The following is a 275-nucleotide window of genomic DNA, read 5'->3' as shown; positions in this document are numbered from 1 at the left end:
CTACTTACATAGCATGTACATATAGTATGGCCAACAACACCATATAATCTCAATTTTCTTAAAAACTACATATGATGGAATCAGGTATTGTTGTCCTGAGTGTTTGGTTCTTTGTCATAATATTTGGTCCAATTTATTGAAGCTGAGTGAATCTGTCCAATCCAAAGTCTTGTTAATTGGAAATGGAATCAAGTCTTGTTGTCCTAAGAGTCTTCATTATCAAAATATCATAATGGTGTTGTAATCCCATGTTGCATTCTCATACCATACCATAC

Source organism: Laccaria bicolor, genomic scaffold (assembly GCF_000143565.1).
Source record: "Laccaria bicolor S238N-H82 LACBIscaffold_11 genomic scaffold, whole genome shotgun sequence".
NCBI classification, from domain to species: Eukaryota; Fungi; Basidiomycota; class Agaricomycetes; order Agaricales; family Hydnangiaceae; genus Laccaria; species Laccaria bicolor.
This window is presented reverse-complemented; position numbering follows the sequence as displayed.